Here is a 27,999-nt window from a genome sequence, read left to right as displayed (position 1 = left end):
GGATTCGATCCCTGGGTTGGGAAGATCCCTTGGAGGAGGAACTAGCATGGCAACCCACTCTAGTATTCTTGCTTGCAGAAACAATCCTATGAACGTGGCGGGCTGCAGTCCATGGGGTCCCAAAGAGTAGGACACGACTGAGCGACTAGGCTCAGCACAGCACAGCGCATTAATAGATTAACTCTGAATCTGCAATACAGACTACCAACAGTCAGTGACTGCAGGTTACATAATGCTCAGCACCTCTTAAAGCCTGAAAGAACTGATGTTAAGGGAAAATGCCTGAGAGTTATGTAATCCAGTCTTTCTTCTAGATTTGCAAATTTCATTTATTTATTTGTAATTGTGGTTAGGTTCTCTAACTTCGGTCCTTGGATATAGCGTGACTACTAGAAAATTACAATCTTAGAACACATTAGTTTTACTTCTACAGGATTGCCTTTATTGACTTGCCTTTTAATGTATGTCCACCTAATTTAAAGTCATTATGAGAGGCAGTTTTGTTAAACTTTATAATGACTTTCATGTAAAACAGTCTGAGAACATTAACCAGTACTTCATGCTTGTTTTTTCCCAGATAAATTCCTATTTGATACAATTCTTTAAAAATTCAGAGCTGCACATATAGAGCAACAGTTAATGAGAGGAAGCTTGGATATCATCTGTTCCCAACCTGTTTACAGATAAAGAAATTGAGGCTCAGAGAGGTCAGCTATAAGTGGCTGGCCTAGAACCCGGTTCTAGAAATTGTGGCTTCTAACAGCTGACCCAGTTTTTTTTTTTCTTACTTAAAAGTTTTCAAAAAATTGAGGTGAAAGTGAAATTGAATAAGATAGTTACCATTTTAAAGTGAACAATTCACTGGCATTTAGTATAATCACAGAGATGTGCGGTCACCTGTATCTAGTTCTAAAACATTTTCATCACCCTGAAAGGAAGATTGTACCCACTACAGCTGCTTCCCATTTCCTTCCCTCAGCAGTTGGCAGCCATTGTTCTACATTCTGTCTTAGGGATTTTTCTAGTCTGGGTATTTCATATAAATGGAATCACATAATATCTACCATTTGAGCCTGGCCCTTTTCACTTAGCATAATGTCCTGTCCCCACTGTAGCATATATCACTACTGCCTCATTCCTTCTTATGGTTGAATAATAAATACTTTTTTATAAGGAGAGACCACAATTTGCTTATCCATTTATTCATTAGTGGACATTTAGGCTATTTCCATCTTTTGGCTGTGAACATATACGTATATGTATTTGAGTTTTCAGTCCTAGATACATTCCTAGGAGTATAATTTCTCAGTCATATGGTAGTTGTATGTTTAAAGTGTTGAGTAACTGTCAGTCCATTTTACACAGTGGCTACATGATTTAATTAATACATACATATCCCCAGTTTCCTTTCTACTTCTCTTTGTAAAATCATGGTGACTTGAAAAGGAAAATGAACCAAAGAACAATTTGTTTTTTTTTTTTAAGGTGTCAACTTCTATTTGATACATCTAATAAAATAGATTTTTCAAACAGGTTTATGGTTTGTCTAGAGGTTCATTGACTATGATCTTGCTTTGTTCCTTTCATTCAAACTGAAGTGAAGTTGTGCTCCTTCACTTCTTCTCTCTCACTGTATTTATGTCGTTAGAATCCATAAGAATGGTTTTAGGGGTCTGTGCATGCATGCCGAGTTGTGTGTGACTCTTGTGACCCCATGGGCTGTAGGCTGCCAGGCTCCTCTGTCCATGGGATCCTCCAGGCGAGACTACCGGATTGGGTCACATTTCCTTCTCCAGAGGATCTTCCAGACCCAGGGATCAAACCCGCGTCTCTTACATCTGCATTGGCAGGTGGATTCTTCACCACTAGCGCCACCTGGTATGCCCTTTAGAGGCCTGCTGCTGCTGCTAAGTCGCTTCAGTCGTGTCCGACTCTGTGCGACCCCTTAGACGGCAGCCCACCAGGCTCCCCCGTCCCTGGGATTCTCCAGGCAAGAACACTGGAGTGGGCTGCCATTTCCTTCTCCAATGCATGAAAGTGAAAAGGGAAAGTGAAGTCGCTCAGTCGTGTCCGACTCTTAGCGATCCCACAGACTGCAGCCTACCAGGCTCCTCCGTCTATGGGATTTTCCAGGCAAGAGTGCTAGAGTGGGGTGCCATTAATCTGTTTGCTGTACAAAATAAAATGAAAATGATAAAAAAGAAAAAATAAAGAAACAATAATAGCGAAAATAGTCTTGGGTACCTTCAAGGTTATTTATAGGCTCTGACTTTAGTGTGGGTGAGATTTCTTTGTGTTCTACTTTTGCAAAGAGCTTTGGCAGTTGTTTTTTGTCTCTTTATCCATCCTGTCACTATAACTTACTTATGAAAACAATGCTTTATATTATGCTTGATAAATGGGTAATGGAGAAATTTCAAAGTAAATGGTTTAAGATAGGGTAAATAGTCATTAGATACCTTAAGTTTTTGAGTAAGGTTGATTTTAATTTAGTTTGGAGTAAATAATGACCTTCTGACATTATTAAAGTCTGCCTATTTCTTTCCATATTTCATTTTTTAATTTGATTTTTGTCATAAAATGACCCTAAGTTATATTTACCAGGAAAAAAAAAGTTAAGATGCTAATGTCAACTCTGAAAGATCTAATTGAGTTTTTCTGTTAATAGAGAATATATTAATAGAATATAAACTTATGTCTGTAGTACTGAGGAAAGAATCTGAAGGTCATTGTTTTTATGTCTTTAGTTTTAAAGATAGAGACCTACTGAAAAGGTCTTTAGCTTTATGAAAAGTATGAGCTATGTTAGACTTTTTTAAAAAAATTATTTAAGGCACAGAGATTCTGGAGTTATCTTCAGTGATGAGAATTTTATATTATAAGGGACTGGAGAAATTTGTGAAAAAAGAGTCTTATTAGATAGCCAGACTTCACAGTATACCAGAAATGGTTGCTTTTCCTGATTTCAAATAGATTGAGATCTAGACTGGAGTTAAACACATGTCTGACCACCAGAACATTATACACACACACACACACACACACACACACAAAACAGATCTAGCTAATGCGTGCGCGTGCACACATATATAAAACAGATCTAGCTAATGCGCGCGCGCGCACACACACACACACACATACATATATATATATAAAACAGATCTAGCTAATGCACACACACACACACACACCCAGATCTAGCTAATGGTTACCCTGTGACACTCCCTAGCATTAGGCTTTTATCATTGCCTATGCTGGCGCTGTGCCATCATGATTAACTCTGTTGCTATCTCACTGCTACTTTTATTCTCATCACCTCAGCTGACAGTCGCAAGAGATTTTATTGGCTAGATGACAGTCACCACTTACTCTTGATTACCTATATTATTTGATAGAGCTATTCTGTTTTGCTGTCTCAAAGACCATTAAACCAGCTATAGAAGTCTACCCTTGTAACTATGGCCCAGTGTGATGGGGGTCATTCTTACAGTTCAGAGCATGGTGATCTATACTTCAGGAATCCCTTGGAAGATGGTTTAAACCGTAGTCTGAAGGCATTTTTAAGAAGCCCAGGAAGGGAGGCAGTCTATCAGATGAGTGCTTTGTCCTCATTGGCAGTTTCGTTATTTTCACATAGATAACTACATTTGCTGCAGGTACTGCTTTTTGGATTTCTGGTAGTCTTAATGATGATCTCAATAGCAAAATAATTTATTACGTATAACCCAGTTAAGGGTTTTAGGATAGAGCCTTTTTATTCTCCTAAGTTTACATTCTCCTTGCATTTACAGACGTTCACAAGAGACTTCCAAGGAGTTGCCTCGAGCATATCTGTGAATTTGTTACACACACCCCTCACTATCATCTCAAGTTAATTTTTAAGCCATTTAAGTATAAGAAGTATGTAATTCAGTTCCTTTTAGAAGTGAGTAAACAAATGTTGACAGACATTTTGATTGCCCAGGGTCACATGATCTGTGAGCAGAGCTCAGATTAGAAAGCGTAGCTACTTGCGTATTACAGTGTGTGGTATCTATTTAGGCTTGAAACAAAAATGACTTCCATGTTGTTGGCACTTATCTAATCTTGTGTAGGAATTTTTCCAGTTATGACTTGATTGTCTTTGTAAGGAATAGACATATACCCTAGTTATATCACATAAAACGGAGAATCCAGGGTAGTACAGTGGAATGCAGCTGGTCCTGTGGGAACTAAAATGCTGACCTAAAATCTCAGTTCTCTCTCTTTCAGGGAATCACAGAGTCTCTCGTCTTGTCTTTTTAGAGTGTTATCTGCCTCATTTCTGCTTTTCTCATTTGGCTTCCTTGCTTACTGAGTGGCCTGTATGTCCCCTTAAAATTCCAGTCCCAGAATATACATACCCTTTTTCAGGTTCAGTGCCCGTCATCGACAGGCAGCTAAAACTTCTCAGACTGCCGAGAAAGAGTCTAGCTCAGCCTGCTGGTGGAGCGCGGCCGCACCAGGCGTAGACACCGTGTGCCTCGGCGCACAGCCCTGGCGCTCCTTGGCTGTCTTTGCGTCAGGTGTGTATTCCTGGTACAGTCATGGCTGGAGATGAGGCAGAGAAGGATGGGCAGGCCAGTGCAGTTCTCAGGGCTGTGGGTAAGAAGATGAGACCGCCACATGCCTTCTACAGTATGTAAGAATGACTGAGTTCATTTTTAGTTGTTTGTTCAGTAAACTACTAAATAGATCTTATTTTGAATGGCAAAGACTGTATAGACATTATCATGGGATATCTCTAGATCCCATACATTTCTGATATTTTTAAGTTTATTAAATGTAAAAAAATCTCAAAAGTAGTAGCTCTCAAGAGTGGAGATACATGCTTCTAGGGAATGTTTCTTTTAAGGATTCCCCCCTTTGGTCAGATTATTTATTTTAATCCTTCCCTGGTGGCTCAGAGATTAAAGCGTCTGCCTGCAATGCGGGAGACTTGGGTTTGATCCCTGGGTTCGGAAGATCCCCTGGAGAAGGAAATGGCAACCCACTCCAGTATTCTTGCCTGGAGAATCCCATGGATGGAGGAGCCTGGTGGGCTACAGTCCACGGGGTCGCAAAGAGTCGGACACGACTGAGCGACTTCACTTTCACTTTAATATTTTATGGTCCTTTTTTTTTTTTTTGGTGAATGAATGTTTAGTCTGATAGAAAGGGAGATTCCTCCTGAATTCATGCATGCATTCATACATATCATAGAATCTTTGTATTGTGTTCCAGGAATTTTGCTAGCTGTGGGCGCATTAAGTTGAATATGGTATTTTCTCTGCTCTTAAAGAATTCTGTGCTTTGGAAGCTGAACTGTCTCTAATGAAGGAGGTCAGACTCTCTTTGTACCTTTGATTCCTTCACCTACTGCTCTGTGCGTCATGCCTTATCTCACTTCTGCTTTTTGCTGGATCCTTCCCTAGAGCCTGAGTGCGTGCGTGTGTGTGCTCAGTCGCGTCCAATTCTTTTGTGACCCCACAGACTGTACCTGCCAGGCTCCTCTGTCCATGGAATTTACTAGGCAAGAATAGTGGAGTGGGTTGCCATTTCTTCCCATCCTAAAACCTGATATATCTATACAAATCTGTTCCCACTCACCTCTGAACTACTGCAGTCTATTTTTGTGTTTACTACTCTTTAGATGTCACCCTCAGTTACCTTCTAGTTGTCAAATCCTCTGGACATTTCCTGGCCTTGCCTACTGAGCTCTTCTCCTTTAGACCTGTTGATCGTGCTTTCTAAGATTGTAGGGCTCCATCCATTACTGGTTCTTTTTATACCTTTCTGAGCTTAGGGATTGGGGGCAGGAGGAGAAGGGGACGATTGAGGATGAGATGGCTGGATGGCATCACGGACTTGATGGTCATGAGTCTGAGTGAACTCCGGGAGACGGTGATGAACAGGGAGGCCTGGCGTGCTGCAGTTCATGGGGTCGCAAAGAGTCAGACACGACTGAGCGACTGAACTGAACTGAACTGAGCTTACCTTCTCAAGTCATCTTCATGAGCTTCATTTTTCCTTTTCTGCTTCTTAAAACGTTGATGTTACCAGTATTTCATCCTTGACTTTCTGCTCTCTTCATAATATGCTTCATTGTCTTTTTTTTTAGATGACTGTGTGGTGATCAGTTCTGAATCTGTTAGTCCTGAATATTCCCTTGAAAATAACTTATACTACTATATCCATTTGCTTGCTGGCTGTCTTCACTTAAGCTCTGCATATATCTTTACTCTGAATATGTCCCATACTGAACTTCACTTCTTCATCCACAAAACAAAACAGCGAACATACCATCCCCCAGCCCTCTTTCTTGTATCTTGTTTAGGGTGACTAGTTGTTCAGTCAGCTTAAGAAGCTGTGATGATGGCTCTTTGTCACGCTCCATGCAGTCTGTTGATTTGTTGATCAGATCTTCTAGATATTCCTCCTGTATGCAGATTTCTGTTCATCACACCTGCTTTTGCTCTGTTTCTGGCTTTTAGGTAATATGACTATAATTGCTCTTTATAGATTTTCCTGCCTATTTCAAATCTTGCACATAATTGATAGAATGATTTAAACTTGAACATTACATATGCCTCTGACAGTCTATCCTTTAAAAACAGCTTGCGGTGGCTTCCCTATGGGATACTCTCTTGCTTCAGTGCCTGCTCCTCTTGTCTTCTCATCGGCAGTTGCCCTCTTCTTCACTTGGCTGTGTCCTGTTAGCCTCTGAGATTAATCTTACATACCACCTTCCTCAGGATGTGTCCTCTGATTTGTCGCCCCTCCTCCTTTTTAGGCTGGGTTGGAGTACCTGCTCCTTCTTACTAGTGCCTTGTAATAGCTGATGCGTGTTTGTCATTTTCTTACTGTATTATTTTATATGTAATTCTCCTCCTCCACAAGATTGTGAGCTTATTGAGACCCAGAACAATCCTTTACTTGCAGAACCTGCCTGTAGGGAGCACATGCTGGACTTTACTAAATGTTTGATCAGTGAGTGAAAGGCGTCTCTGGTCTAGAAAAGGTAGATATGCATAAACAATTGCTGTAGAACTTTAAGTAGCGCAGTGGAGACAGGGAATGCGAGGACTGAACCTTCCAGCTGGGAAGGGAGAGGTGCTTCTAAGGGAAGACTTATTTGATAGAAGATAGAAGTTTGAGCTGATTCTTGAAGGGAACTTGATAGAGGTTTTGCTAGGAAGAGAGAATCCATCCCAGAGAACAAAACCAAGAGAACAGGTCCTACTCATGAAAAAGCCAGGTATTTCTAATTCAGAGGTCATTTTGGCCTTTGAAAAAAAGGAGGATAGAATAGAGGAGAGGCAGGGTGGAAGATGGAATAGAGGAGAAGCAGCAATTGTAGTCTTGCAGGCCTGAGCAAAGGTCTTATCTCAGGCTTTGGTGTTCAGGAGACAGAGGGCCACGAGAGATGCTTAAGCTGTAAAATATAACTAATTAGTTGAGTGTGAGAGTTCTAAGAGGGCAGTTCAGAATAACTCTTAAGATTTCTTTTTTTCAGTGATTGATTAGGTGCTGGTATCTCCTTTTAATTTAAATAGGGGAATATAGGAAATTTGGGGTATGGTATAAATTTGATTTTAGACATGATGAGTTTGAAATACCTGTGAGAAATTCAGGCAAAAACGTTCAGCATACTGTTGAATATAAGTGTTAGAAACTCAGGAGGTGTATCTGGATTGGAGACACAGCTTTGGAAGTCATGGTACATATGAGGTAGTTAGAAGTAAACAAGGTTACTTAGGGATTGCATATATAGCATGGCTGTAGGAAAGCAAAAACAGAATCCTGGGACTTGCAGGTGTTCTGCTTAAAGATAATCTGGAATACTTGGAAAGGAGTATCAATTTCCCTTTATTCTTTCCAACTTTATCAGAATTCGAAAACTTCCTCTTTGCAGCCCCTGTTTGTTCCTTTCATTCTTTGTTGTTATTCAGTTGCTCAGTCATGTCCAACTCCTTGCGACCCCATGGACTACAGCACGCCAGGCTTCCCTGTCCTTCACCATCTCCCAGACTTTGCTCAAACGCACGTCCTTTGAGTCGGTGATGCCATCCAACCATCTTGTCCTCTCTCACCCTGGTCTCCTCTGCCTTTAGTCTTTCCCAGCGTCAGGGTCTTTTCCAGTGAGTCAGTTCTTTGCATCAGGTGGCCAGAGTATTAGAGGTTCAACATCAGTCCTTCCAATGAATATTCAGGGTTGATTTCCTTTAGGATTGACTGGTTGGATCTCCTTGCTGTCCAAGGGACCCTCAAGAGTCTTCTCCAACACCACAGTTCTAAGGCATCAGTTCTTTGACGCTCAGCCTTTTTTATTGTCCACCTCTCTCATCCTGCTGGAAAAGACTGCTGGACTGCATGACTGCTGGAAAAGCCATAACTTTAACCATACAGACCTTTATTGGCAGAGTAATGTCTCTGCTTTTTACTACGATGTCTAGGTTTGTCATTGCTTTTCTTCCAAGGAACAAGCGTCTTTTAATTTTATGGCTGCAGTTACAGTCTGAAGTGATTTTGGAGCCCAAGAAAATAAAGTTTGCCATTGTTTTAATTGTTTCCCCATCTATTTGCCATGAAGTAATGGGAATGGAACTGGATCCCATGAACTCGTTTTTTTGAATGTTGAGTTTTAAGCCACCTTTTTCACTCTCCTCTTTATCTTCCATCAAGAAGGCTCTTCCCTTTCTGCCATAAGGGTGGTGTCATCTGCATATCTGAGGTTATTGATATTTCTCTGGCAGTTTTGATTCCAGCTTGTGCTTCATCCAGCCTGGTATTTCACATGATGTACTCTACATAAAAGTTAAATAAGCAGAGTGACAATATATAGCCTTGATGTACTTTCCCAATTTGGAACCAGTCTGTTTTTCCATGTCTGGTTCTAACCGTTGCTTCTTGACCTGCATACAGGTTTCTCAGGAGGTAGGTAAGGTGGTCTGATATTCCCATCTTTTGAAGAATTTTCCAGTTTGTTGTAATCCACACAGTCAAAGACTTTAGCATGGTCAATGAAGCAGAAGTAGATGCTTTCCTGGAATTCTCTTGCTTTTCCTATGATCCAGTGGATGTTGGCAATTTGACCTCTGGTTCCTCTACCTTTTCTAAATCCAGCTTGAATATATGGAAGTTCTAGGTTCATGTATGTTGAAGCCTAACTTCAAGGATTTTGAGTATTACCTTACTAGCATGTGAAATGAGCATAATTGTATGGTAGTTTGAACATTCTTTGGCATTGCCTTTCTTTGGGATTAGGACTTCCCTGGTGGCTCATACGGTAAAGCGGCTGTCTACAATGTGGGAGACCTGGGTTTGATCCCTGGGTTGGGAAGATCTGCTGGAGAAGGAAATGGCAATCCACTCTAGTACTATTGCCTGGAAAATCCCATGGACAGAGGAGCCTGATAGGTTACAGTCCATGGGGTCGCAAAGAGTCGGACATGACTGAGCGACTTCACTTTTACTTTCTTTGGGATTAGAATGAAAACTGACCTTTTCCAGTCCTGTGGCCACTGCTGAGTTTTCCAGATTTGCTGGCATAGTGAGTGCAGCACTTTAACAGCAGCGTCTTTTAGGATTTGAAATAGCTCAGCTGGAGTTCTGTTGCCTCTGCTAGCTTTGTTCGTAGTAATGCTTTTTGAGGCCCGCTTGTCTTCACACTCTAGCATGTCTGGCTGTAGGTGAGTGATCACACCCTCATGGTTATCCAGGTCGTGATGATCTTTTTTGTACAGTTCTTCTGTGTGTTTTGCCACCTCTTAACATCTGCTTTTGTTAGGTCCATACCATCTCTGTCCTTTATTTAGCCCATCTTTGCATGAAGCGTTCCCTTGGTATCTCCAGTTTTCTTGAAGAGATCTCTCTTTCCCATTCTGTTGTTTTCCTCTGTTTCTTTGCTTTGTTCACTTAAAGAGGCTTTGTTCATTTTGTTATCTCTCCGTGCTATTTTTTTGGAACTCTTGATTTAGATGGGTGTATCTTTCCTTTTCTCTTTTGCCTTTTCGCTTCTCTTCTTTTCTCAGCTATTTGTAAGGCCTCCTCAGACAGCCAATCTGCCTTTTTGCACTTCTTTTCCATGGGGATGGTCTTGATCACGACATCCTGTACAGTGTTATAAACCTCTTTCCATCCATAGTTCTTCAGGCACTCTGTCTATCAGATCCAGTCCCTTGAATATGTTTGTCACTTCCACTGTATAATCATAAGAGATATGATTTCATTTCAATTCATTCTTCATGCAGCTGGTTTCTTTTGAAGTGTCTGTTGTCAAACTAAACTAGGGAAAAGGAAGTGCTTAAATCATTTATGTGAATTCACATCCCTTCATGAAACGGGCATAGGTATTCTAAGTTTACTTCTACTAAGAAACAGACTGCCATTTTTTAAACATATTACATTCTTGGTTTATCTTTTGTTTTTCCTTTTTTGATAGTGATATAGATATAGATAAATATTTTGCTTCTTTCTTTAAAATAACTATAAAGTGATAAATCACATCTTGGACTCACATCAGGTACACCTTGTAGCATGTGTTGGGACTGTGACAATCATTTTGTGGCTCATTTTCATGGAGATTGTTGCGACTCAGCTTTATTCCATTATTGCCTTGCAGAGGTGATTCCCGATTTTTCTATTTTTCGAGAAAAGTTATTTTATTCTTAGGTGATTCAAAAAAAATTTTTATTCAGAATTTAACAAAATAATGTGCTGGCAATTTTTGATCCCTTTATTGAATTTTAAATTCTTTGTATCAAAGACCAACCCTCATGACCTGCTGAAATGTCTGAGATACGTTTGGTTCTGTTACATACTAGGGTAGGAGAGGAAACTTGACTTGAAAGCCTCAGCTGACTAGTGGAAAAGGAGACAGGCTCAATCCCTTGATTTTGAGGATTGAGTAATAATGAGCCATGAAGTCGGATGGGCTGAGACCTACCCCATTTTCAGTAAGTAAGCTGACAGTGAATGCTCCCCGCCTCAGTCCCTTGTTTGCTGAGGTTTGATCCTGGACACCATGGTCAGTGACTTGAGACTAGAGTATTTAGTTAGGGAGGGTATTTCCTATTATTTTATTGTACACGTTTAAGCACAGAGTTACACACACACACATACAAATGGAGCTCTGGTATTTTGCCACCAGAATGTAACCCGCATGAGTAATAAGTTTCTGTCACTTGGTGGGTTTCAAGTTCTGAGTATAATTTGTTAGGGCTTGCTGTATTATCTTTATTTGTTTTGTTTGAGTCAAAGTAAAGGCTCTTTATAGAAAAATCTCCTCTAGGGTGATATGTTGGAACTGGCCTTTGGCTTTTCTGTTTATGCTCCGTGGGAGGGAAAAGGAATGATTCCTGCAACTGGAACTGTCATAGTTTTGAGTGTGCATGTTCCCTTTTTGCAACAACTTCCCTTTGTAATAGATTCCATTTGTATAAATGTTGCTGCTGCCGCATTGCTTCAGTCGTGTCCGACTCTGTGTGACCCCATAGACGGCAGCCCACCAGGCTCCTCTGTCCCTGGGATTCTCCAGGCAAGAACACTGGAGTGGGCTGCCACTTCCTTCTCCAATGCATGAAAGTGAAAAATGCATGAAAGTGAAAAGTGAAAGTGAAGTCACCCAGTCCTGTCCGACTCTTAGCGACCCCACGGACTGCAGCCTACCAGGCTCCTCCGTCCATGGGATTCGCCAGGGGGGATTTCCCAGATAAAAATGTTAGATCTCATAATTAAAAATTATATTTAAAAAGCTGTCCCACAAGATGTTAGGATTTGATTGTTGATTTTGATCTAGCTGGTTTTTGACCACACCAGATTATATTATGAGAGGAATTTACACACTAGGTATCCGGAATAAAGACAGTGATTTTCTTTGGGAGGAGTGGTGTTTCGATGGAGCTGGTTGAAGTATGTGTTAATGTGTTATGTCAACTAAAATTCTGATCACCTAACAATTTTCCTTAAATATATTACACGTATTTTGTGTATGTTCTCTTAGGTTTTCCTGTATCAGAGATGTTGATCTCTTATTTCCTATACTAAGATGAGAGATTATGAAATCTGTAAAATCAATCTAAATAATTGATTTTAATATAATGTAAAAATAGGTTTCTTTATACTTTATTTAAAGTTGAATGAATTTTGAGCAGTTTTACAGTTGAGTTTTGTACTTTCGGGCATTGATAAGGCTGGCTATGGCTGTGTACCAGTTTTTTATAATTAATGACTGATAGTGTCTTGCTACCATTGTCTCTTTTTGTAAAACTATCTTGTGCTTGTGATTATTTATATGTAGTTTTTAAAAGACTTTTTAAAAGAGCAGTTTTAGGTTTGTAACAAAATCAAAAGGAAGGTACAGAGATTTCGCGTGTGCTCCCTGCTCTCCCACAGAGTCTCTTTCATTAGCAACCTCTCTCACCAGACTGCTGCTTTTTTTTTTTTTAACCAAAGATGAACCTATATAGACATAATAATCACCCAAAGTCCATAATTTATTTTGGGGTTCAAAACTCTTGGTATTGTATGTTCTGTTGGCTTAGATAAAAAAATAACAATGTATATCCATCATTATAATAACTTGCAGGGTATTTTCACTGTCCTAAAAATTGTGTGTGCTCTGCCAGTTCACCACCCAGTCTTATACCACGCCGCATCTTTTTATTGTCTCCATAGTGTTGTCTCTCAGAATGTCATATGCTTGGAATCATACAGTAAGTAGCCTTTTTGCATTAGCTTCTTTCACTCTGTAGCATGCATTTAAAGTTCCTCAGTGTCTTTCCATGGTTTGGTAGCTCACTTCTTTTTAGCGCTGAACAATACTCCGTTGTCTGGGTGTACCACAATTTATATATCCATTCACTTACTTTAGGATGTCCTGGTTGCTTCCATGTTTTGGCAGTTATGAATAAGTTGATCTGCGTTTTTGTGTGGACATGAGTTTTCAGTTCTCTTGGATAAATCCCAAGGAGTATGATTGCTGTATGGTAAAAAGTGTGTTTAGTTTTGTAAGGAATTGCCAAACTATCTTCCAGTGTGGCTGTATGATTTTGCCTTGCTGCCAGTGAGTTCCTGTTGCTCCACATTCTTGCTAGCATTTAGTTATTCTGTATTTTAGCCATTCTGATTGGTATGTAGTGGTGTCTTATTCTGTTTTTAATTTGTGTCTCCCTGGGGACATATGATGTGGAGCATCTTTTCATGTGCACATTTGCCATCTGTATATCTTCTTTGGGGCTTCCCTGGTGGCTCAGATGGTAAAGAATCTGCCTCCAGTTTAGGAGACCTGGATTCAATCCCTTGGTTGGAAAGATCCTCTGGAGAAGGTAATGGCAATCCACTCCAGTATTCTTACCTGGAGAATTTCACAGACAGAGAAGCCTGGTGTGCTGCAGTCCACGGGGTTGCAAAAAGTTGAACACAACTTAGTGACTTTCACTTTCATATCTTCTTTGGTGAGATGTCTGTTAAAATCTGTGGGCCATTTTTTAACCAGAATTTATTTCCTTACTGTTGAGTTTTAAGAGTTATTTGTAGTTTTGGATAAAAAGGCCTTTATTAGATATGTCATTTGCAAATATTTTTCCCTAGTCTGTGGCTTGTCTTTTAATTATCATAATACTGTTTTGCAGAAGTTTTTAATTTTAGTGACATCTAGCTTATCAATTAATTTTTTCATAGATTATGTCTGGTGTTACATCTAAAAAGGCATCACTATACTCAAAGTCATCTATGTTATCTTCTGGAGATTTATAGTTTAATGTTTTACATTTACGTATATGGTCCATTTTGAGTTAATTTTTGTGAAAGGTATACGATCTGTGTCTTAGATTATTTTTTTTGCGTGTGGATGTCTGATTTTGATAGCACCGTTTGTTGAAAAGACTGTCTTTTGGTTTTGTGTAGTTTTGGAAACTGTTCAATACTGTATTTATCCCTCACAACTTACTTTATTGCCTTTTATAGATGGAATCTTAAATATACTTAGACATAAAAGTATAAATAGCCTTGAGCATTGGGCTTAAGTTCAGTAAACAAATGATATTCTCTGTCCTACTTTTGAGTCAAAGGGTACTTCCCCTTTGGCATACTCTTCTGTAGTGCTAGCATTTTAAAATCTTTGTTCACTTGGAATTTTACTGATCAGGTTCCAATAATACCATTTTGATGGAAAGAAAGGGTAACTGTAAAGAAAAGAGATTGATTTTTCTTGTTCACCTGCAAAACTGCTTTTGGAAGACAAAGCAAATTTATCTCTACTGTTTAAGCTCTGGAGGACTTATCTTTTTTGTATTCTCAAACATTTTGTAACTTTTTATTATGGCACTTACTACAATTGTTTATCGTTCCATGTGTATTTTGCCTTCCTAGTTTGTGAGCATTTTGAGGGCAGAAACTGCTTGATTCATCTTTGTAGGATTAAGGCCCAATACATAGCTGCCCAGTTATTATAGGATCAGTGTAACCTCCCAGAACAATAATTTTAGAAGACAATGGTTCTTATTTAAAATGAATGCATAACCCATGTAGGATGTTAAAACTCATTACTTAAAGTAGTTCCACATTTAAAAGAATCTTTGTCTTGATTGAATAGCCAAGTGTATATTGCTTTACTGTCAACTAATCACAGAAATCTTTTAATCCCAAGTCTCTGGGCTATGAACATTTAGCATGTTTATGGACTGTTTATTTCTGGTATTGATTCCTTAAGAAATACAAGTGCATTTACTATGTAAGTGAATTTTGTGATTATTGTGTGTTTTAAAAAATGTTTTTAGTGAAAAATTTCAAACCTTAAAAGTAGAAAGATGAGTGTAATGAACTTCCCTCTGTCACACCCAGCTTAGACATTTATCACCTCATGGCTAATTATATTTTGTGTTGATCCTTTTTTACTTTTCTCCTACTGTCTACTTCCAGGATTATTTTGAAGCGTATTCTAGATCATATGATTCCATCTTTAAATATTTCATCATGCATCTCTAAAACATTAAGGGTTCTTTTTGTTAAAGCATAATAGCTGGTACCATTCATTATATCAAGCCAAAAAATAAACAGCAACTTGTTAATGTCATTAAAAAATGTTTATAATTACCCAGTTTCTCTTCCTTCTTTCCCTCCTCATCCTCCTTCTTCTCTCTCCACTGTATTTTTGTTATAATCAAGTTGAATAAGTTTGCATATTGCAGTGTTAACCTGCAGATTCTCCTTAACCTTCCTCTCCCCTCCTCCTCTTTTTCCCCCTTGCCCTGTATTTGTTGCAGGAATTGGATCTTCTTCCCTTTACTGTTTCTCATAGTCTGAATTTTGCTTAGTTCATCTCCATGATGTAACATTTTCTCAGTCTTTGTGCATTTCCTCAGTCAGATTCAGGTTTGATTTCCCCCCACCCCACCCCCACGAAACTTTGATCGATGGTGATGTTGAAGCTGAAACTCCAGTACTTTGGCCACCTGATGCGAAGAACTGACTCATTGGAAAAGACCCTGATGCTGGGAAAGATTGAAGGCGGGAGGAGAAGGGGACGACAGAGGATAAGATGATTGGATCACATCACCAACTCAATGGACATAAGTTTAAGTAAACTCTGGGGGTTGGTGATGGACAGGGAGGCCCGGCGTGCTGCAGTCCATGGGGTCGCAAAGAGTCAAACACGACTGAGTGACAGAACTGAATTGATGTGTATTTTTATTCCAAGAGGCATGTATGTTTGTTTCATATTCTCTCTTTCTCTCTTTTCCTTCTTCCTCCCTCCCCACCTCCAATGCCTTACCTAGACTGCTAAATCACTAATGTGTTCAGTTCAGTTCAGTCGCTCAGTCGTGTCTGACTCTTTGTGACCCCATGAATTGCAGCACGCCAGGCCTCCCTGTCCATCACCATCTCCCGGAGTTCACTCAAACTCACGTCCATCAAGTCGGTGATGGCATCTCATCCTCTGTCATCCCCTTCTCCTCCTGCCCCCAATCCCTCCCCAGCATCAGGGTCTTTTCCAGTGAGTCAGCTCTTTGCATGAGGTGGGCAAAGTACTGGTGTTTCAGCTTTAGCATCACTCCTTCCAAAGAACACCCAGGGTTGATCTCCTTTACAATGGACTGGTTGGAACTCCTTGCAGTCCAAGGGACTCTCAAGAGTCTTCTCCAACATCACAGTTCAAAAGCATCAATTCTTAATATATTAGGGATTGCAGTATGGCAATATTCTGTCCTTTCTTATTATGTGAATTTTTCTCCTTAAAGAGAAACTGATTTTTTATCAACTCTCTGATCACCCCTGTAAATGCCTAATTCTCTAACACTTTTCAAAAATAGTTGGTTCTTTAGAACCCTTCAAAGATCAGTGAAATTTAAAAGTATCTACAATTTCATGAACTCAGATATTTGAAGTACTCCAGTCCATTGTGGTTGTTATTGTTGCTGATTCCATTTTTAGCCAGGTGAAACCTCTTCAGGTTGTCTGCTGAGTTTGACATTTTTTCAGTAATCTTTGGTAGCTTTCTGATATGATAGTGTTCAGACCCATCTTAAACTCATTTCCTGCTCTAGCCTTGAAATTAGCCATTCCTCCAATAGCCTGAGTTCATTTTGTTGGAACTGTCAACACTATTTGTTACTGAAGCAATGATTCACAGTAAAATTACTGTATTTTAAAATCACTTGAAATACTTCCTCTATGTGGTTTTTCCACATTGTTAGTATATACAGTTAGACTTTCAAATTTCACTTTGCTTTTTAGAGATTGCTTTTGAAATTCTTTTTATGTGTAAGATGTTTATACCAATACAAAATTAGATCTGCAGAGCAAAGTATTTTCAAAGTGCCTAGTTCGCATACCCATCCTCTTTTACCCCATTTTCTCCTTGTAGATGATTTAAGAAAGTTTCTGTATATACTTATATTTAAAAGTATAAGCAAATGTTTCTATATTTATAACTGTTACCCTCCCTTTCTTGGGTGAATGATAGCTATACATACTTTTCTTTACCTGGTATGTAATTGAATTCAAAAAATAATCTGGGTACATATGCTAATACAAAAAAATTTGTTCAAAATGCACAAAATTGGCATTTTCTAATATATTGATGGGTTTGATTAGCTTGCATAATTAGATATTCAGCTGTCTTATTCTTTAGTAGCTTTAAAACTTGCTTTGATCAGTTATTTTTAAGGGGCTACTTTTCCTTTTCACATGTCATTTATATATACATAATACATATATACACACACATATATATTTGTTTAGGAATGAGACTGATATATATATATATAATGAGACTGATATATATATAAATTAAAAATAGACATTTATCTGTCAAATGGAAACATAAGGAAAGTAATTTTCTTTTTGATAAAGATTAAAAGGTTATTTTAAAAACTCTTTACTGTATTTTTAGTTATTTATTATTAAGGCACAAAAGCATTGTGTGTAGTTAGAAAAATATAGCTTCTAAAAAGCACCTTTGGTTAATTTATTTCAGCTTTATGTATCTTCTGGGCCTTTTATCAGAAATTCAGGAAACCTTGTTAATGTGGTTTTGCAGTTGGAGGCTTTGAGCCTGCTCGAAGCCTGTCGGGACTATTCTTTGCTATACTGCTCCATCCACATTTTAAATACTTTTATTATTCTTTCTGTATAAGGGAAAGCATTCAGTAAATACAGTCTTTTGTTTTTTCAATACTGTAGTTTCTTTTAGACTCTAATTCCAGTGGTTCCCAATGTATGGGCTGTGGGGGTGGGGAGAGGTTCTGCAGCCCAACTTAGTGTGTATTCTGAATAAGCAAATGCCTATGAATGTACCTGTTATTTATTCAAACTGTATATAGTTATTTTGTAATTGATGGAATCTCATTTAAAAGACACTGAATTAATTGTATCACTTTTTGTTTTCTTGTGTTTTCTTTGTCATTGGATGCTAGGTGTGCTAATTACATAGCAGTATGTGACCTTTTATAACTACTGCTCTAATAAAAAATTAAAGGGTTTGTTAAAGTAGTTACTTACATGTGTGTACATAATTAATTTTTGAAAATATGTAAAAGTTTAACTGTAGACCTCCATTTTAAGGGAGAGAGTTCTGTTACTAGAGAACTGACTACATGGGGCTAGTGTATATGTATGTATATAACATGTATACATATATACATATCTGGGCACCCCTGGTTGGGAGTGGGAGGAGAAAGTCCACAGGTACCCAGTGGCCATAATCTTTGCCAGCCGGGCAGTTGGCCGTCTTATTAGAGACAAGGCCCTCTGTCCTTCTTGGCCCAGCAGCTGGATTGAAAACATGCACCATATCACGCTGGTGTTTAATCATCCTCACAAGGATAAACTAGTTGTGAGTGGAAGAGGATCTTTATTTACATGTCCCCGGAGTATCAAACGGAGAAGGCAATGGCACCCCACTCCAGTACTCTTGCCTGGAAAATCCCATGGGTTGAGGAGCCTGGTAGGCTGCAGTCCATGGGGTCGCTAAGAGTCGGACACGACTAAGCAACTTCACTTTCACTTTCCATTTTCATGCATTGGAGAAGGAAATGGCAACCCACTCCAGTGTTCTTGCCTGGAGAATCCCAGGGACGGGGGAGCCTGGTGGGCTGCTGTCTCTGGGGTTGCACAGAGTCAGACACGACTGAAGTGACTTAGCAGAGTATCAAAAGAGGGATTTGGGACCAACTTAGCTAAATGTACTGATGGTCCCTCTGAGGCAGCCTCTCCGTGCTGCCTCCCTGAATGGGAAGTAGTGATGTAGGCTGGTGTGGGGTATGCTGAAACCTTTTTTTCAACCTTTTCCTCTTTTTTCCTTTGAGATTGGGGCCTTGTTGTGGGTTATGCTGGTAGGAATGTGTAGCTCTGCATACAGTCCTAAGGTGGGAGTGAGAAGGAGGACTTCAGTTTAGGGTCCTTTTCTTTTTCACCTTCCCTTTCCTTTTCTTGCCCTTTCCTTCCCCCCCCCCCCCGCCTTTTGCCCTTCTCCCGTCTCTTTCTGTTACTTCCCTCATTTTACTTCTCTCGTTAGTAAATGAATTAATTGGTTCCATATTTACTGAGCAGCTTTGTAGCAGGCCTTGGTTAAATTACTGTATATTGTTGAATGAGCCAAAGTTCAGTGTCAGGAGCTCATTCTCTTGCAATCACTTACAGATGGAATAAGGTGGAAGGAAAACAATCTATAGTTTCAGTAAGGCCATTCTTCTTCTGGGTACTTACTTTTGCTGTTGAATTCCTGTCTGTAGTTTCTGTGACTCAGGTTGGCACTGAAGTAATATCAGCTTTATGAGTCTCAGCCCTTTCTGGCTGGCTGCCCTATGCCATGTAATGTGTTGAGACATACCAGGTGAATATAACTGGGAGTGGCTGACTCACTTTATTGAGACTCTTCAGTACAGTTCAGTCGCTCAGTCGTGTCCATCTCTTGTGTGACCCCATGGACTGCAGCATGCTGGGCTTCCCTGTCCATCACCAACTCCCATAGGTTACCCAAACTCATGTCCATTGAGTTGGTGATGCCATCCAACCATCTCATCCTCTGTCATCCCCTTCTCTTCCTGCCTTCAATCTTTCCCAGCATCAGGGTCTTTTCCAGTGAGTCAGTTCTTCATATCAGGTAGCCAAAGGATTGGAGCTTCAGCTTCAGCATCAGTCCTGCCAGTGAATATCCAGGACTGATTTCCTTTAGGCTGGACTGGTTGGATCTCCTTGCAGTCCAAGAGACTCAAGAGTCTTCTCGAGCACCACAGTTCAAAAGCATCAATCTTCAGTGCTCAGCTTTCTTTATAGTCCAACTCTCACATCAGTACATGATTAGTGAAAACACCATAGCTTTGACTAGATGGACCTTTGTTGGCAAAATAATGTCTTTGCTTTTTAATATGCTGTCTAAGTTCGTCATAGCTTTTCTTTCAAGGAGCAAACATCTTTTAATTTCATGGCTGCGGTCACCATCTGCAGTGATTTTGGAGCCCAAAAAAGTAGTCTGCCACTGTTTCCACTGTTTCCTCATCTGTTTGCCATGAAGTGATGGGACCAGATGCCATGATCTTCGTTTTCTAAATGTTAAGCTTCAAGCCAACTTTTTCACTCTCCTCTTTCACTTTCATCAAGAGGCTCTTTAGTTCTCCTTCGCTTTCTTCCATAACGGTGGTGTCATCTGCATATCTGAGGTTATTGATATTTCTTCCAGCAGTCTTGATTCCAGCTTGTGCTTCATCCAGCCCAGCGTTTCTCATGCTGTACTCTACATATAAGTTAAATAAGCAGGGTGACAGTATACAGCCTTGATGTGCTCCTTTCCTGATTTGGAACCAGTCAGTTGTTCCATGTCTAGTTCTAACTGTTGCTTCTTGACCTGCATACAGATTTCTCAGGAGACAGGTCACATGGTCTGGTATTCCCATCTCTTGAAGAATTTTCCACAGTTTTTTGTAATCCACAGAGTCAAAAGCTTTGGCATAGTCAATAAAGCAGAAGTAGATGTTTTTTCTGGAACTCTCTTGCTTTTTTGATGATCCAACAGATGTTGCGAATTTGATTTCTGGTTCCTTAGGAGAGTTCAAAGTCTGTTCTTTGGAAGCTCTGACAGTCTGTTCTTCCTGTGATCGAAAATAGCTGTTTCCACTTAGCCCCACTCTCCACATATAACCGGGAGAGTTTATGCCTGGCTCTACATCAAAGTTACTTAATCAGTCTGCCTTTGATGGACTTGACTTGAGAGATAATTTCACAACTCAGCTCCTTGATTATGCTAGTGTGAATTCTTAATCAAAGAGAGGTTAGTGATTTTGCAGAGGTTACACAGAACTTTAGTGGCAAACTGGAACCTGTAATTTCTGATTCTGTTTTTAGTACTGTGTTATGCTACCTTTCCTGTCATAGAAGTCTGTGATGAGGATCAAATGAGATAAATGGTAGTATGAATTAATAGACATGAAATACTACAATGTAAATTACTTATACATGCTTTCTACTATCAGGAGGCATGGAAGACTTTTTACATGGTCACTTCTTGATTCTTAAGCATCACGGCAGCAGGGGTCATTTTTTATGTCTTTGTGTGTCTCTCTGCTCAAGGCCAAACTGATATGCATAACTGATACATGCATGGTAGTAAACTGATACCCTTTGAAACCAAAATTATTTCCGTCATTTATGTAAGGAATATGTGGGTGAACTGATCATCTAATAAAGCTTATACTTTATATTTATGTACTTTGTACTCAAATCAGGAATTTATTACATTCATTACAAGTAGTTTTCTGAATGTAATTCTTGCGTGGTATATTAAGCTGATTAATTAAATAAAAGAAATGGCTCATTTATGATTTTAATTTTTTTTTCTTACTGTGGCAGTTGTCAACTGCCAATTTTTAAGGTTCCTTAGGAGTCAGAATTTGAAGAGAATCAAATCCCACTCTTAACTCTTAATAGCTGTGTAACCTTGGACCATTTTTAAAAAATCTTCTCTGTGCTTTAGTTTCTCTGTTGTTAAACTAGAAATAATAATAGTGATTAAGCCAAAATCGATCACTAGACCAGTGGTCTCCAACCTTTTTGCACCAGGGACCCATTTCATGGAGTATGATTTTTCCATGGACCAGGGAGAAGGGGGATGGGTTTGGGATGATTCAAGTGCGTTATCTCTGTTGTGAACTTTATTTTTATTTTTGTTACATCAGCTCCACCTCAGATCAATAGGCATTAGACCCCAGAGGTTAGGGATGCCTGCACTAGAGCATAGACTCGTTTACTACCCGGAGAAACCATACAGCATAGACGAAGAAGTGAAGGCATGGAGCGGCTACACAGGTAATAAATAGTGAAAGTTAGATTTCCATTCAGTTGAACTCCAGACTTCATGTTTTTTGAGCACTGTGCTATATTACCTTCTCGATTACTTCTTAGGTCGTTCTGACGAGGACATGAGGTACGCATGTAGAATACTTGGTACAATTTTGGTTTTCAGAGGTTCTGGAATTGTGAGTAAGGTTTTGTGGACTTAGGGATTAGTTTTGGTAGCATTATAGATATATAATTGTCCTTAGTTCTGAACAGTTCTGGTAAATTATTAGAAATGAAACTATCACAAACCCCATCCCAGACATAATGGACCAGAATCAGTACTTTAAGAACCTGCATTTTCGATCCTTAAAGTTTGAGAAGTACTGCAAGAGATGATTTTGGAGGTTTCTTCCATCTTACAGTTGTCTGTCGATAACCTTAGGGAAGCAGACATATGGATATTTCAGTGTTGATATTGTGTTTGGAGAAGAAAATAGTACTTTTAATGAAATATTATTTTACTGAAAAGTATTGTTTTAATAAAGATCACAGTTACCTGGATTTATTTCTATTCTTTGGCTTCCATTCTGAATTTGTAAAAAATTTCTGATGTAGTACAAAACTGTCCTAAATTGTATCATCCTGTGTCATCTAAGAAAATAATCAGAACTCAAAAACTTTGAATGGTTTTAGATGAAATATTTTTCTTAATCTCACTGGATAATAAGATTATAATATTAGCCAAACATATAAATGGGAAACGTAAATCTAACATAAAACTTACTTATTTTGGACAGTTCTCTATACTGATGTTTCATTGTTTAGTTCAGTTCAGTCACTCAGTCGTGTCCGACTCTTTGCCACCCCATGAACTGCAGCACGCCAGGCCTCCCTGTCCATCACCAACTCCCGGAGTTCACTCAAACCCATGTCCATCGAATCGATGATGCCATTCAACCATCTCATCTTCTGTCGTCCCCTTCTCCTCCTGCCCTCAATCTTTCCCAGCATCAGGGTCTTTTCCAATGAGTCAGGTCTTCGCATCAGGTGGCCAAGTTTCAGCTTCAACATCAGTCCTTCCAGTGAACACCCAGGACTGATTTCCTTTAGAATGGATTGGCTGGATTTCCTTGCAGTCCAAGGGACTTTCAACAGTCTTCTCCAACACCACAGTTCAAAAGTATCGATTCTTCGGCACTCAGCTTTCTTTATAGTCCAACTCTCACATCCATACATGACCACTGGAAAAACCATAGCCTTGACTAGACGAACCTTTGTTGGCAAAGTAATGTCTCCGCTTTTTCATACGCTGTCTACGTTGGTCATAACTTTCCTTCCAAGGAGTCTTTTAATTTCATGGCTGCAGTCACGATCTGCAGTGATTTTGGAGCCCCCCAAAATAAAGTCTGACACTGTTTCCGCTGTTTCCCCATCTATCTGCCATGAAATGATGGGACTGGATGCTATGATCTTAGTTTTCTAAATGTTGAGCTTTAAGCCAACTTTTTCACTTTCCTCTTTTACTTTCATCAAGAGGCTCTTTTGTTCTTCACTCTCTGCCATAAGGGTGGTGTCATCTGCATATCTGAGATTATTGATATTTCTCCCGGCAATCTTGATTCCAGCTTTTGTTTCTTCCAGTCCAGTGTTTCTCATGATGTACTCTGCATAGAACTTAAATAAGCAGGGTGACAATATACAGCCTTGATGTACTCCTTTTCCTATTTGGAACCGGTCTGTTGTTCCATGTCCATTTCTAACTGTTGCTTCCTGACCTGCATACAGGTTTCTCAAAGAGGCAGGTCAGGTGGTATGGTATGCTCATCTCTTTCAGAATTTTCCACAGTTTATTGTGAACCACACAGTCTTTGGCATAGTCAATAAAGCAGAAACAGATGATCCAGTGGATGTTGGCAATTTAATCTCTGGTTCCTCTGCCTTTACTAAAACCAGCTCGAACATCTGGACATTGACAGTTCACGTATTGCTGAAGCCTGGCTTGGAGAATTTTAGGCATTACTTTACTTACTATTTGAAGTTAAATATTATAAGATTAACCACAAAACAAATGTGCACTTGAGTTACTTGATTGGAAATATTTAATTTTGTTAATCCCTGTAATATAGAAATTTCTCTCAAACTTAATTGAGGTAAAGGGTTTTCTGTAGGTTTTTCTTTTTTCGTGTGACAGTAATGTCTGTTTTGTTTACTGTTAATTCACTAGTGTTTGGCACATTGTAGGTATTCACAAATATTTGTCAAATGAATGAATTATAAGAGTTTGTTTTTTTGATGACTTTTGCTACCATCTTCCAACAAGTAGGAAGAGACTTGTAAGATTCTGAAAATGTGAGTTTTTAGACAGTTGAGCATCTCTTCACGTTAAATAACTGAGTTAATAATCTTTCTCAGATTATATAATTATGTTTCTTTCTTGAAAATCTTTTTAATTTTTAAATTTCTTGAATTGATATTCAAACAGATGGAAAACATGTTTATACTGTTTAAAGCAAATGCTTTGTTAAAAACCAGGACATTTGAGTACTGTTTGAGAAGCCCCTCGTGTATTGTCCTCCAGTTGCCTGCTGCCTTCCTTCCTTCATCGGCAAAGACAGCCACTTTGCTTGGTTTCATACAACCTCTGAATAGTAAGTTGTTAACTTACTTAAGTTGTAAGTGGTTAACCAGTAAGTTGTTTAGCTTTGAAAACTGGCTAGCAAGCATAAATATAACTTTGTAAAGAAGGAGTAGTATTGCTAATATTGGGTCAAATCTCACTGAAGAAGGTAGGTTGGATAAATTATCTGGGTCATGGTCTGGTTTGGCTTTCCTGAGAGTTTATAAGAATGCTTTTCAGGAAAGTCAGTGGAAAGTTTTATTTGAGTGGATCTTGGTTGGAATAGCATCTGTTTCTTGTAGTTGGCCATCTCCCAGGACTGGGTGTTCTGCAGAAGTATTGTCAAAGGGACTAAACACTCGGTACTTTCTTCTAAGCCACCATGTCCTAGTTTTAGCTCTTACATAGAAGTCAGGGGAGGCACAGCCTGGTTCCCCCAACATGGAGTCTTGGAGGCTAGGTCTTACCTTAATCAGGAGGAAGTAGTGGTGGGTCCACTGGGGCTGTTGGCTGTGCCCCTGCTTGTGGCCTGTCTGCAGTCCCTGCCCCCTGCCCCCAGCTTTCAGCTACTCTTTACTCATGGAAGTCATCAGGCAAAGTTTTTACTTTCAAGGGACTTCGAATCTTCTACCATGGGATCTTCTTCTCCATGGGATGTGGTTGGGAGTCCAGAGATAGTTGTGGTTTTACATGGCTTTCCAACATCCAGCTATGATTGGTACAAAATTTCAGAAGGTCAGACCCTCAGGTTTCATTGAGTGATTGCTCTCAATTTCCTAGCGTTTGGCCTCAGCAACAAACCGAGACCACATCACTATTCCATATTTGAGCAGGCCAGCATTGTGAAGGTGCTTTGCGGCATCTGGGACTTCAGAACCGTAGGATCAACCTGTTGTCTCATGACTATTAGGGATATTGTTGCTCAGAAGCTGTTGTGTAAGTTCAAGCAGAATTGATCTGGTCTGCTTACCATGTACAGTTTCTTTTTGTCAAGTGGAGGTTTATTTCCTGAGACTGCCTGTCCTCTCCTTCTCCAAAAACTTCTCAGAGGTGGAGGCATGCTGTCACCCTGTCTCACGTAGTTGATGAGGAATTCTCTTGTGATCTCACATAGTCTTCAGGCTGGGCACCCACCCCTCTGAGAGTGAGCTGTGGGACATGTGGGCAGGGATATGTGACAGTGATGGGAATGTGGTTATTGACAGTCTTTGCAGTACATCAGAGGAAGTTCAGAAGATGCTGGTGCGAGCTCTGTCTGTTTCCATTCCTATGCATTTTATCTATGGGCCATTGGATCCAGTGAATCTCTAGGGTTTTCGGAGCTATGTAGGAAAACACTGATGTGGTCCACGGTGTCGATTCTGGATGACCACATCAGTCACTGTCCAGAGCTAGAGGATCCATGGGCTTGTTGAATGCATATATGGACTTAATTAACTCATTCTGAGCTGGACAGAGTAGCTTCCGGGTATTACCTCCCCTATTCCTTGTGCTGTGCTCGCTTCAGTCGTATCTGACTCTTTGCAGCCCTATGTTCTGTAGCCGCCCCCCAGTTCCTCTGTCCATGCGATCTTCCAGGCAAGAATACTGGAGTGGATTGCCGTTTCCTCCTCCAGAGGATCTTCCTGACCCAGGGATCGAACCTGTGTCTTTTGACTCTTGCTTTGGCAGGTGTGTTCTTTACTACTAGCATTACCCGAGAACCCCTCTTCCTTATCTGTTGTGTATTCCAGTTAGGAAGAAATGCCCCAAAGAAGTCCTGGCCACCAAACACTTCTCTTACAGAAGTCCACCTGACCCACATTGGTGAACAGCATATAGTAAAAAGCCAGCAGAAGCTGTGAGGGCGACCTGATAGTCCGCCTTCCGTTCCTTTGACATCTGATCAAGTTGGATTTGCCTTTGTCTTTGAGTTATTAGGAAGTTCTGATGGGCACTACTACTCACTGATGCAGAAAATTTGACATTCTTTTGCATAAGAGTCTTTGGAACACTTCTGTGGGCTTTTCTGAAGAGTGCTGATTTCTGGTCCTGATTGAAATTGTCTGAAGGTGCTGCCTCCACCCTTGAGTGGCTCTCAGTTCTCTAAGCGACACAGCTGCAAGTGAGAGAGCCTCCTTTGTCGTAGCTTTGGTTTTGGTTCCATTAGCTGCTTCTATTTGTAGAGATTTTGTTAGACTTCGGTTTAAATAATGCTGTATTCTAAGTATACTTTAAGACTATGATTTACCTACATGGATTATATTTTTATATTCTGTAAGGATACTAAACCAGCAGACACATACCCTAGCAGAGTAGTTTAACCTTATTAATAAGTGGGTTTCATTTCAGAATAAATTGGACTAAATCTAAGCTGTTTACAAAATTTCCTAAAATTACAGGATATTAAAGACAGTAGCCTCTGTGCCAGAGATTTACTGTTACTTGCTGTTAAAACTGGTCTTTCCAGCTACTAATGGTGGGGCTCTTCGTAGCTTAGTATGTGGAGGCAGGTCCCTCCTGAGCTGGAGTGGAGAGGATGGGATCTTGTACAGTCCACATCACCAGGCTGAATGTTTATTGACTGCTTAACCTTCTTGTTGGTTGCCCCAGAGAGGGTTCCTTGTGTAGCTTAGCAGTTCCTGTACTTTACAGACAGGAAAGTTTCAGGAACTTTAAGAACAAAGTCTGAAAGGCCTATAAGCAAATGATGCTAAATACGTTTTTTTAAAGCCACAGTTTCATTGTTTTAGTTAAAATAGGATTATTAACTAGTGATTAAAAAATTTTTATTAGCAACTTCAAGTATAACAACTGGAATAAGTCTTTATTTTCTATATATAAAAATGAATTTTGACAGAAAAAAAAAAAGGTCAGGGAAGACCACTTCTGTAGGTACAGTGGTATCCCCAGCTGATTCAAGGAGCTGATCAGGAAGGCAGAGTAGAAACTTCATCAGCAGGCATTGTTGTCTGGTTAAAAAGATGAGTGGCCAGGTTGAGGGAAAAATATAAAAATATTAATGAAGTAGAGTTGTATAGTTCATATGTAGAAGAAAAAATAAAAAAGCCCTTTACTGAGGGATATAAAAGAAGATATGAATAAAGGGAAAGGTACTAATTTGGGGATAGGAAGACTCACTATTATAAATTCTCCTTAAATCTTATCCAAGATTCTGTTCATGTGTTAATCATTGAAAACTTCTTAGACCAGTCATAATTTATTTTCCTCCATAGCCTTCATCCCCATCTGACACTAATTTTGTTGTTTATTCACTGAGCTGTGTCTGACTGTTTGCAGTCCTGTGAACTGCAGTTAACCAGGCTTCCCTGTCCATCACCAACTCCAGAAGCTTGCTGAAACTCATGTTCATTGAGTTGGCGATGCCATTCAACCATCTCATCCTCTGTTGCCCCCTTTTCCTCCTGCCCTCAATCTTTCCCAGCATCGGGGTCTTTTCCTGCGAGTCGGCTCTTCGCATCAGGTGACCAAGGTATTGGAGCTTCAGCATCAGTCCTTTCAATGAATATTCAGGGTTGATTTCCCTTAGGATTGACTGGTTTAATCTCCTTGAAGTCCAGAGGACTCTCAAGAGTCTTCTCCAGCACCAGAATTTGAAAATATCAATT

At 39.7% G+C, this 27,999-nt stretch overlaps 1 protein-coding gene and 1 pseudogene across 1 annotated transcript in view; both read left to right on the top strand.

The window, feature by feature from the left end:
• LOC101118439 (mesoderm-specific transcript homolog protein-like) overlaps nt 1-27,217 on the top strand; it is a 29,101-nt pseudogene extending 1,884 nt beyond the window's left edge.
• The window catches only part of SNX13 (sorting nexin 13), a 147,971-nt gene that overhangs the window by 19,901 nt on the left and 100,071 nt on the right, over nt 1-27,999 (top strand). The gene's annotated exons all lie outside the window — the stretch shown is intronic.

The sequence above is a fragment of the Ovis aries genome, chromosome 4, assembly GCF_016772045.2.
Source record: "Ovis aries strain OAR_USU_Benz2616 breed Rambouillet chromosome 4, ARS-UI_Ramb_v3.0, whole genome shotgun sequence".
Taxonomy (NCBI): Eukaryota; Metazoa; Chordata; class Mammalia; order Artiodactyla; family Bovidae; genus Ovis; species Ovis aries.
The sequence above is the reverse complement of the archived record's forward strand: the minus strand, read 5'-3'. Positions and strand labels throughout refer to the sequence as shown.